Below are 10,674 nucleotides of genomic sequence, written 5' to 3' on the forward strand. Positions count from 1 at the left end.
TTTTAGTGTACGTCTAATTTGCAAGCATGCATGCTTACTCACTCAGTTGTGTCCGACTCTTTGCAACCCCAACGATTGAGGCCCATCAGGCTCCTCTGTCCTCCATGAGATTTTTTTCAGGCAAGAATACTGGAGTGGGTTGCCATTCGCTTCTCCAGGCGATCTTCCTGACCCAGGGATCGAACCTGTGTCTCCTGCTTATAGGCGGATTCTTCACCTGCTGAGCCTTCAGGGAAGCCCTATGTCTATTTAGTGTCCCAGAATCTTAAAGGAATCATAACCAGACCACTGCACACCCTATATGTGTTTCCGCTTGCAGCAGCCCTCAGCATATTAATGATCTAAAGAGAAACAGCACCATTCCCCTGGGATGTGCGCCCCATTCGCGTTTGTTCTAAATCGCTTTGCACAGCAGAGGACGAGTCCTGCCCGACACTCGCAGCGCTTCTGCTTGTTTCACTAGTGGCTGTGGTGATGGATCTGCACTGTTCCCTCCACCTGGTCCACCCTTGAGACCAAGGCCATGAGTATGCGACACAGCCAGCTGAGGTCAGGGACAGAGAACAGAGCGAAGCAACCGACAGGCAGTGAGATGGGCCCCGACTCGGGCCTCACTAGCTCTGCTTTGCATGCACGCCCAGCCGCTTCCATCGTGTCCGACTCTGTGCGATCCCATGGGCTGTGGCCCACCACCTGTGGCTCCTCTGCCCATGGGATTCTCCAGGCAGGAACACTGGAGTGGGCTGCTATTTCCTCCTCCAGGGGACCTGTGCTTTAATGGACTGGGATCTCAAGTCACAGGCAGCCAATAGTTCTACAGACTCAGGGACCAAGTATTCAAATTCCCAAATGCCCAGTGGGAGAAGATCATCGTTTTTTGCCTTAGTTGTTTACACTAAATTCAAACTGTTTTCTTTTTTTAATTGCTCTGACCTACCAAGCAAAGTATTCTTTAAGCCATATTAATTTTGGAAATTTCCTGAGTCACCATTCTCCCCATTAATCCAAAAATCAAGTGCCAAAAGTTACTTCAATCAACATCTGAACAGTAAGCAACAACGTCTCATTTCTACCATATGTGCTAGAATTGGGGACACACTAGAGAGCAGGTTTAAGACGTTCAGGCGACAATAGGCATTTAGCAGTTTACAGATGATTTAACAACTAGGTCGGGGGAGGCCACAGTGGTAAGCTGGCATGGTTGGTTTTGGGGTGACTCAGTTTGCTTGAAGGGCAGAGCCAGTGGTCAGCACAAATTGGTACTTTCATTGAGGTCTTGATATGCAGAAAACTGGACCATAATGATAAATCAGAGAAACTGATGCTGATGGTGGATTATACCAAAGAATGGGCCTCACCAATGCCAACAGAACTAAGATACACTCTGGTGACTGTGCGGTTTGGTTTTGACTCATAACAAATAACTCTGTCCTGCCTCTGGGGCTGTGCTGTCCACTAGTCACGAGTGACGTGTGGCTATCAAAATCAAAATGAATTGCACTTTAAGTTTAGTTCCTTTGATTCACTAGCTACCATCAAGTACTCAGTAGGCCCACGTGGCTAGCGGGGGTTACCTAGCGGTTACCTAGTTAAACAGTGGAACATTTCCATCATCACAGAAGTCTTATTGGGGTGCACCAAGCTAGACTGAGAACCCCACTCTAGAACTTTGGAAAAGAAAAAAGGAAGGAACATCCATGTTTACCGGGATCAATAATCCTGCTGCTGCTGCTGCCGAGTCGCTTCAGTCGTGTCCGACTCTGTGCGACCTCACAGACGGCAGCCCACCAGGCTCCCCCGTCCCTGGGATTCTCCAGGCAAGAGTACTGGAGTGGGTTGCCATTTCCTTCTCCAGTGCAAGGAAGTGAAAAGTGAAGTGAAGTCACTCAGTCGTGTCTGACTCTTAGCAACCCCATGGACTGTATGTAGCCCACCAGGCTCCTCCATCCATGGGGTTTTCCAGGCAAGAGAACTGGAGTGGGGTGCCATTGCCTTCTCCGCAAGAATCCTGAGGGACTCCCAATTTTTAGTCTCGCATGTGTTATTCTTTGTTCATCCCTGACGACTTTGTTCCCTTCTGATCCATCCAGCACACAGTCACCAACGTAGTTTCATCCTGTCTCTTCTCTGCTCAGAACTTTTCAGAGGCTCCCCAGTGCCTGCAGGAGATAAAATGTAAAGTCCTTGTGTCCAGCATTCAAAGCCATTCAACACACTGTTAATCTACTTTTTCAGCATTACTTTTGTTATGCTGCAAACATGGATTTTCTGCTTCAGACAGATTGGTTTACTTTCTGACCCCTGAATACACACTGCGTCCTCCCAACTCTCTGCCTTTTCCATGCCACTCCCAGTGTCCAGATACCTGTCCAGATCCGTGTGCGTGCGTGTGCGTGCGTGTGTGTGCGTGTGCATTTGTGTGTGTGTGCACGTGCACATGCTCAGTCGTGTCTGACTCTTAGCGACCCCATGGATTGCAGCCCAGCAGCCTCCTCAGTCCATGGGATTTTCCAAGCAAGAATACTGGAATAGGTTGCCATTTCCTTCTCCACAGGATCTTCCCAACCCAGGGATCATAGCCCTTGTCTCCTGAGCCTCCTTCAATGGCAGGCAGATTCTTTACCACTGAGCCACCTGGGAAGGTGAAAGCTGCTCAGTCACGTCCAACTCTTTATGACCCCATGGACTGTCCATGGAATTCTCGAGGCCAGAATACTGGAGTGGGTAGCGTATTCCCTTCTCCAGGGGATCTTCCCAACCCAGGGATCGAACCGAGGTCTCCCGCACTGCAGGTGGACTCTACCAGCTGAGCCACCGGGGAGGCCCCCTGGGAAGCCCTGCCCATTTCACTGCCACCTGTCTAAATCCTCCCAGCCCTTCATGTCCTGTTTAAAGCACATATCTTTCACATCTTCCCAGTGATCATAGCTCTGAGTAGTACTTCCCTGGTGATCCAGTGGTTAAGACTTCACCTTCCAGGGCAGGGGGTGCAGGTTCAGTCCCTGGTGGTGGCTTAGACCGTAAAGAATCTGCCTGCAGTGTGGGAGACCTGGGTTCTATCCCTGGGTCAGGAAGATCCCCTGGAGAAAGGAATGGCAACCCACTCCAGTCTTCTGGCCCAGAGAATCCCATGGACAGAGGAGCCTGCCGGGCTACAGTCCACAGCGTCACAGAGTCGGACACGACTGAGCAACTAACACTATAATTCAAAATAATTGTTCCTGTCTCCTGAATTCCTATACCTTTTGCCCATTTCTACTTGATATTATCTTTTCATATACTCCATCTCCTCATACTAGCAGAAGCTACCATCTTATGCTCTGAACTCAGCTCAGTCTCTGGTAATAAATATCAATAGACTATCTAATTGATTAGTGCTAAGCTCAGTTCACTACTGGGCTAGAGAGGATATGAGACATGAATTTTCCAAAACAGAGAGAAAAGGAAAAGGAAGTCCTCTGCTTTAACCTCGTCACCAGAGCTACCGCCGGAAGCAAGACTCCCTAGAGTACTGTGGGTCATACTTCCTCAGGAATAGGCTGGACTTTTCCTGCCTTGATTCTGACCCGTACCCTTCTACAGCCCGGAACAAGCACATACCTGGGCTGAGCCTTCCTTTCTTTGGCAGTTCTTTCCCCACTTTCATGAGACTGGATCCTTTCCCAGCTTCCTGTGTGGAGAAAATTTGGCCAAAGGCAGGTTGTTGAACAGAAAAACTGGGCCTATCTCTATTCAAGTCCAGCGAAGATGCTTTTGAGTTTTATTCATTCTAAGTAGAGAATCTGAGTCATTGGCTAATGAACCAACTCTAGGCACCACCGCAGGATGACTGGATCGTTTTGGCCACTGGGAAGATTTGCCTTCAGGAGAGTTTTCAAGCTATACCGGGAGTACTGGTGGGCACCTTTCTTCTCACATTCTCCCCTATAAACCAAAGCAAGGGACAGAAATGTTGTCTCATCTCAGTGAAAAGTTTTGTTATTTTTATTGTTCTGACAAAGAAAACAGTTATTTCCCAAGAAAAGGATAACATTGTGCAATACTGTCTGCCAGGTTAAATGTCTATTTCCTTAGCCAGTTAACCACACAGACTCGGCCATGGGCTTGTGTGAGGGTTACACAGGAGAAAAGAATGTCAAATTAGTTCGTAAACAATAAAGACCTAAACAAATACACACTGTGTCTGTTCACAATATTTTACAGCATCGATCAGCTAAATACGGCAAAGGTCAGCTGGAAGGCAATTCAGAACCAGCCAGGGAACCAAGCAGTTTCAGGGAACCCAACAGTCCAGCAGTAGGAGGATCCAAGGCTTCCCATTTTTCAGCGCCCCCAATGGGCTGGTACCCAGGGCAACAAGCCCTCGCAGTCTCATTTCCTCCACCACAGCCCTGGAATGCTGCTGAGTCATCACCCGCTTCAAGAGCAGCCAAAGAAACTGGTGACTCAGAGAGCTGATTTACAGTTTCACGTTTCGCTGCCTACCCTCCTCTGACACACAGAGTTTCCTTGTCGCACCTGCCTCACACAGAGCTGGACCCTCTCACACAGAGCTGACCCTCTCACACAGGGCTGAACCCTCTCACACAGAGCTGACCCCAGGTGCTAAGTCACTCAGCCGCGCCCCGCTCTCTGTGAGCCCACGAACTGTGAATTCTCCACCCGTGGAGTTCTCCTCCACCTGTGGGATTCTCCAGGCAAGAAGACTGGGGTGGGCAGCCATTCCCTTCTCCAGCGGATCTTCTTGACCCAGGGGTCAAACCCAGGTCTCCCGCATTGCGGGCAGATTCTTCACTGTCTGAGTCACCAGAAAATGACCTTAAAACTGAGCAGCAGCAAAGTGTAGAATCCATGCTTTCAATGGTCTACTGACATAGTGATTCTGACAGAGGCATTTCTGACTTTCAAGTCCAGAGATAGGTCAAAAACTGGTCAAAGCCAGTCAGGACTTTGTACCTGTGGGAACTTTGTATTTTGAGGTACTTTGAGGTTTCAACCTGTTTTGTGTGGTGATACCACAGGCCCTCACAAAGCCATTTTCTACTTTCTAAATCTCTGTTGCTTGTAACATTTGCAAGGTGGTCAGCTAGGTTGGAGGGTTAGGCATTGCTGAAGTCATGGAACAAGTTTCTGTTTCTGTGAAAAAGAACCATACCCTGAACAAGTTCAGTTACACCTGTTTTAATCAACTAAACAAAAGAACCAAGTTTTTAGGAACCAGCTTATAAGTTGCATAGTGAAAAATGAAGATATAACCATGATTATTCTTTACTAGCACTCTGAATATCCTGAAAAACACTTCAGGTTATGAAAGTATTATAATTATATAACTACCTTTGCTTTCATTTGTTTATTACTCATCTCAAAAAAAAGAGCTTTGCACAACACTGCAAATCAACTATACTTCAATTTAAAAATGATTAGCTTCTCTGAGCTCTTTTAGGAATAAAAAAGGGGACCTCTGCTAGCCTGAAGAAGCTGTAAGTAAATATGATAAAGCTTGACAAGAGGAAAGCGTCAGCAACATAAATGAAGCTCAAAGATCCTAAACAAGCTGTATAGATAAGGCCTAGCACAGAGAACGGCTCAGGACAGCCAACCCCTAAATGGAATCACAAAGTCCAAAGAAAAGTCATCTTGAGATTCTCCATCACTTGGAGGCCTTGCAGATGATAACATTTCTCTGCTTCCCTTAAAATGATTAATCCTGATTAAAATGTTTTCAAAGGTCAAAGAAAAGCTCAGTCTAGTAGGATCCTAACAGCTGCTCTGTCCTGAACTTGTACTTCTTGGAACTTAGTTTTCTTATCTGAAAATTGGAAAAGGGGACCCAGATGGACTTTGGTTCCTCCCAGATTTAGAATTTTATGATTCTAAATATTTTGCTTGTGAAACTTGTGAGGAACTTGTGTAGAATTGCCTTCTAACTAGGAGACCCCTGGAGATGTGGCTACAAATAGAGCTAAGGTCACAGGGGACTTGACTCAAGAGTTACATCTTCTTATAAATGGTAAAAATTAACACTATTGTAGAGTTCTTACTCTGTGGAATTATAGTTAAAATACTTAGAACAGACTAGGCCCTGTCTGCTCCTCCAACTGATCAATCCTGGACATTCCAAAAATTGCCAAAAACAGTCAAAAGCTGGGCAGATGACATTATCTCTTTACAAAGAAGAGAAAAGCAACAATAAAAGGGGAAAGTAAGAAATTTTGAATGAGTCAGATTTTAAAAAAATCATTTTCTTCTACATCTGTATTCTTCAAAGGACATAATAGACTATACAAAGGAAAGCTTGGAAATAAACTCTGTTATTTCAAAAGATAATGTCCCATAATGATGATATTTTCTCAATTTAAAAGCAAGTGGAGACAATTCAAATAGAAAAAAAAATGGTGTTGAAAGAAGAAACTACACTTTCTATACAGTAGACTCTCAGTAAGTATTGGTTGATTGGCTTCCTTGGAACTCAAAAGAACCTTTCATATCCAGGGTTTCTTTCTACCTCTGTCTTAATTATTTCTCATCTATGCCTTCAATAAACCTTAATGAGCTTATGGAAATGAACTTCACCAAACGCTGAGAATATGAAAACAAATGTGATAGGTCCTGTCCTTGAGGAGCTCACAATTTAGCTAGCTAGTTTTCTGACCACCAAAAAGTAGTGGGTTTAATATGTACTAGGACTTAAGTACGGAGAAGGCAACGGCACCCCACTTCAGTACTCTTGCCTGGAGAATCCCATGGACGGGGGAGCCTGGTGGGCTGCAGTCCATGGGGTCGCTGAGAGTCGGACAGGACTGAGCGACTTCACTTTCCCTTTTCACTTTCATGCATTGGAGAAGGAAATGGCAACCCACTCCAGTGTTCTTGCCTGGAGAATCCCAGGGACGGGGGAGCCTGGTGGGCTGCCGTCTATGGGGTCGCACAGAGTCGGACGCGACTGAAGCGACTTAGCAGCAGCAGCAGGACTTAAGTAAGCTCAGAGGAATTTTTTGTGGCACACTGATTCACACGAAGATAAGCCTGGGATACACTTTACGGTAAACCTAACTTCTTGGTAAACGGGGACTCTCCCTCCAGTGTGGAAATAAATGTAAAAGGGACTTTCTGAGTCATCTCACAGTACAGCAAAAGCTCCATAAGATGGGGTGTTGCTACAGCACTAGCTTGGGAGACAAGACAACCTGGATTCTAGTCTGTGCTCTGCTCCTCAAGTGCGGGGCGACTGCAGGAAGGTGGACTGACCTCTCTGGATCTCAGACTGCTCACTGCACAGAGCGGGATGAGAGGTCCCTGGACAGACTCTGCACTAGGCAGACTGGTACTAGATGGTTGGATGGCATCACCGACTGGATGGACGTGAGTCTGAGCAAGCTCCGATGATGGACAGGGAGGCCTGGCCTGCTGCAGTCCATGGGGTCGCAAAGAGTTGGCCACGACTGAGCGACTGACATTACTGATGGCCCATCTGACAGGCTATCTCGCCAAGCCTCATCTAGGAGAGTCTTTCCTCGGGACGCAAGGCACTGCCCCTTGGTATACCCCGGAGCTAACCGTCGGTTCCGTCCCCAGGCCCCCAGGCCGGCCCCTGGGGCGTCCACCTCCGGCCCGGCCCCCTCGGGAAACCCGCGCCCGCGGGACGAGGTAAAAAATAAAAAAACACGTGAGGGAAACGAAAACGGGTCTCTCTGAAACAAAGGTGCCCGCGAGTGCGCTCGCAGGCGGCTGGGCCTCCGCCTGTAAACAGGGAGGGTCGCCTTCGGAGGCCGAGCGGGTCAGGCTTTCGAGGTAAGGGGATGTTTCTCCTCATCTCTCCGGCGGCACCTGACAGAACGTGTCGGACGAGCCGTCAGGAGCGCGACCTCACCGAGCCAGGAGGCAGGGCGAGGACGGCTCGAGACTGGCCCTCGGAGGGCCAAGAGCAAGGCAGAGGACAGCCCGCTCCTCAGAACTACTCGCCTCCCGCCGCTCCGGGAGCGAGAGGCGCGCCGAGCCTCGCGCCGACGCCGTTTAAGCGCGCGCGCGCGCGCGCGGGGCGGGGCGGGGCGGGGCGGGGCGGGGCGGGGGCACTATATCTCCCGGCGGAGGAGCACACGGACCGCGACTCACAGCCGCCAAAACGCGCTGCCCTGGAGCCGGTTGCTTAGATGGCGCTGCCGAGGCTGCTTTCCTCGCTCGATCAGAGAAGGGCGCTCTGATTGGCCAGCGCGACCCTGCAGTGGTTGGCCGGAAAGAGTCGAGCCGCCTGATTGGCCGCGCCGCACCTGCAATGCGTCAAGCCGCGGTGGGCGTGGAGGGCTTCCGCGTGAACGGCTGTGGGCCGAGGGGCCGCCGGCCGCCCCGGGAGGGAGCGGCTCCGCTTGTGGCCGCCATCTTTAGTAGGGGCGGCGCGGGCGCCCCGGCCTCGTCGGGGTTTCTCACGGCGCCCTCGGTAGAGAAAGGCTCTGCGACAGAAGTTGGGGGTGGGGAGGAGGTTCTCTTCCCTTTTTCCGTTGCGGTGGGCCGCCTCGTGTGTGCTCAGGTCTCAGGAGGCGGCGGGGGCAGAACTGGAGGGCGGGCGGGTCCCCTGGGTGAGGCGGGCCTGCTAGGAGGCCGAGGCCGCTGCCCTCAGGCCGCTGGGTGTGCGCTGCGTCCGCGGGCGCCGGGAGGGCGCTTTGACTCCATTGCTAGGCGCGACAGGGAGACTCGCCCCCTGGGCATCTTGCTTGCGCTGGAAGGCAGTTCTGGAAACCTCTCCCGAATACGTCATGGTTCTTGCTCACGCCGAGCGCGGTCCCCGCCTGCAGGGAATGCGTTTTATTTATTTTTTATTTTTTAGAGCTGTAAATCCTAACAGCCGTCTTGGAAACTATTTACCACCTCCAGAGACCGTGGCCTGCGGCAGCGAAACGGAGCTTGCCTGACAGACACGCTGCGAGACGTTGACTGAAAATTATTTTGATCGTACCAGTTTGGTTGTCTTTTTAGGCAACTCTTACGTTTGTGTGTGCATCCGGCTTTCGTTCGTCTCTGATACCCACCCCTGCAAAAAAGAAAAAGCCCGCTTAAAAAAAATTTTTTTTTACTGTGGTCGTGGTTCAGGACCCCCTTCGGTGGATATGGGTGAAGAGAAAGAGCTATGTTCCCTGGGTGAAACGGGAAAAGGTCACGGTCGTCTGCTTTAGTGGGAGTGATGTCTTGGTTGGGCTTTATTTGAGTCGCGTAGGTACAAACTCAATGCTGCCTGGCTATCCAAAGGTGAATTCTGGAGTTGCCTCATGGTGTGGGCGTTGCCATGGCTGCAGGGAGAGGGCGTTGGTGAATTGCAGGGCCTATAAACCTGGCAAGGCCGGGCTGCTCCCTTGTGTGAAGTCCTAGTAGTAATTGACTACCCAGGTTAGTGTATCCAGGCTTTCACCTTTCCCATCCCTTTCCAAGATACTGGACTGATCATTACAGGCACACGTGGGTCTGTATTGACTCCAGTATTGACCAAGGCAGGCGCAGTCTCTGCCTTACAAGATTTTCTAATTAGAGACTGCAGGTGGGAGGATGGGTTTGATACCATTTGCCATACAATTTGATTTGTAAGTTATTGTTTCTCTTACCTAATCATACTGATTTTGAACCCTTCAGTTCAGTCGCTCAGTCGTGGCCGACTCTTTGCGACCCCATGAATCGCAGCACGCCAGGCCTCCTTGTCCATCACCGTCTCCCGGAGTGCACTCAAACTGACGTCCATCGAGTGGAACACTTAATCATTGGCTTTTACGCGTTTTCCCATAGGCCTCACTTTACCTTCTGCCGAAAGCTGACACTGCATTTTACTGTGTATTAGTATAATCCTAGAGTTCATGGACACTGCAGAAGAAAGACGACTGCAGTTCTGCACAATCTCCATGTAGCAAGAACCCCTCGTGCCGCTGTGGAACACACAGTGAGTCTGTGTTCTTCAGCAGCTGCAGTGCCGGGAGTCAGCCACTTTGCTTGCACTGTGAGATAGAGCAAAGGAGGAGATCTTCCAGAACCTTGGTTTCTTCTGTAGTGTGAAGAGAACCAAGTCTGTCTCACAGTCCTTGTGAGCATTGCATAAGCCAGAAATGTGCCAGGACTTGGTAAACTGTAGAACTATTGACGATAATATTCATTTGCTAAAGCACTGAGTGCCCATAATTGTCTGACCTTGTGATAGGAATATTTTCCTTCAATATTTTCTGCTTTGTGGGAAGAACAGATGGACAAACGCAGATCTAAAATAAGCCTTAAACGGCCTGGTGTTTTTCTTAATTGAAGCATAGTATTAATATAGCCTTGTTGGCATGCAGTGCCAGATTTGAGGGCCCTTAGGGTGTCTAGCTAGCTCATCAGTTTGCCTTGGTCTTTCCTGGTTTTAGCATCAAAGGCACATGTCCTAGAAAGCCCCATGTCCTAGAAAGCCCCTCTGTCCCAGGCAAACCAGGACACCTGGTCACCCTTGGATTGTTTTCATTGCCACAGAATGGGAGGATGAACAGAATAGGAAATGAAGAGTCCAACTGTGTACAGGCAGTTAGATTCCCCTGCAGCTGGAGCTGCTGGGCTCAAGCACAGGGATGTCCTTGTGCTGAGATGAGTGTGGGGTGGGGCCTGAAACGTTGCATGTCCCAGTCAGACATGGTTTTATCCATTTTTAGTGCTCTTCCTTCTCTGTCC

Source organism: Capricornis sumatraensis, chromosome 2 (genome assembly GCF_032405125.1).
Source record: "Capricornis sumatraensis isolate serow.1 chromosome 2, serow.2, whole genome shotgun sequence".
NCBI lineage: Eukaryota > Metazoa > Chordata > Mammalia > Artiodactyla > Bovidae > Capricornis > Capricornis sumatraensis.